At 54.5% G+C, this 607-nt stretch overlaps 1 non-coding gene across 1 annotated transcript; it reads right to left on the reverse strand.

Annotated features, from left to right (window-relative positions):
* Window positions 1–233: 233 nt before the first annotated feature.
* TRNAC-GCA (transfer RNA cysteine (anticodon GCA)) lies at window positions 234–305 on the reverse strand. The gene has a single exon. It is a non-coding gene; the product is annotated as a tRNA-Cys (tRNA).
* Between the last annotated feature and the right edge of the window lie 302 nt (window positions 306–607).

A 607-nucleotide genomic window follows, 5' to 3' on the forward strand; every position in this document is an offset into this window, starting at 1 on the left:
ACTGATATATTATACCAAGGAAGGTGAGTTTATCCACCCCACACACATCTGGGAAGGCTGAATTTAAAGCCTGTGACACACATGACTGTTTCTAGAGATGAGGACACAGACTGAGCACAGGATGAACACAGCACGGTTACTACCTGGGAAAGGGAGGGAGTCAAGTGCCAATATGGGTAACCAGCGCAGTTATTTGCCTCCTTCTATCTACTAGATCTAAAAGTGATCCTGGCAGGGGGCACCCAGATTTGAACTGGGGACCTCTTGATCTGCAGTCAAATGCTCTACCCCTGAGCTACACCCCCAGGCCTACCTTTACATCTTAATTGCACCTTTAGAACTGTGTAGCTGACAGCTATTTCTGGATTCACAGCCAAGCTCCTGTCTCGGGTGGGGGCACCTGCCGCATGACAGCCTGTCCCTCCCTGCCACCCCTCACTCTCTGGTCCGCCTGTAAACACCTACTGACCCTTCATGTGCCAGGCACATCCTTCCTTGCCTCTGCCACCCGCCTCCCGTCGGCCCTGCAGCGGGCAGCCACTGGCTTTCCCAGCTTACCAGAAGCCTGGCTCCTCTCCCGCTCTCCTGCTCTGGGGCTCTGGGGAGC

Source organism: Microcebus murinus, chromosome 9, assembly GCF_040939455.1.
Source record: "Microcebus murinus isolate Inina chromosome 9, M.murinus_Inina_mat1.0, whole genome shotgun sequence".
NCBI classification, from domain to species: Eukaryota; Metazoa; Chordata; class Mammalia; order Primates; family Cheirogaleidae; genus Microcebus; species Microcebus murinus.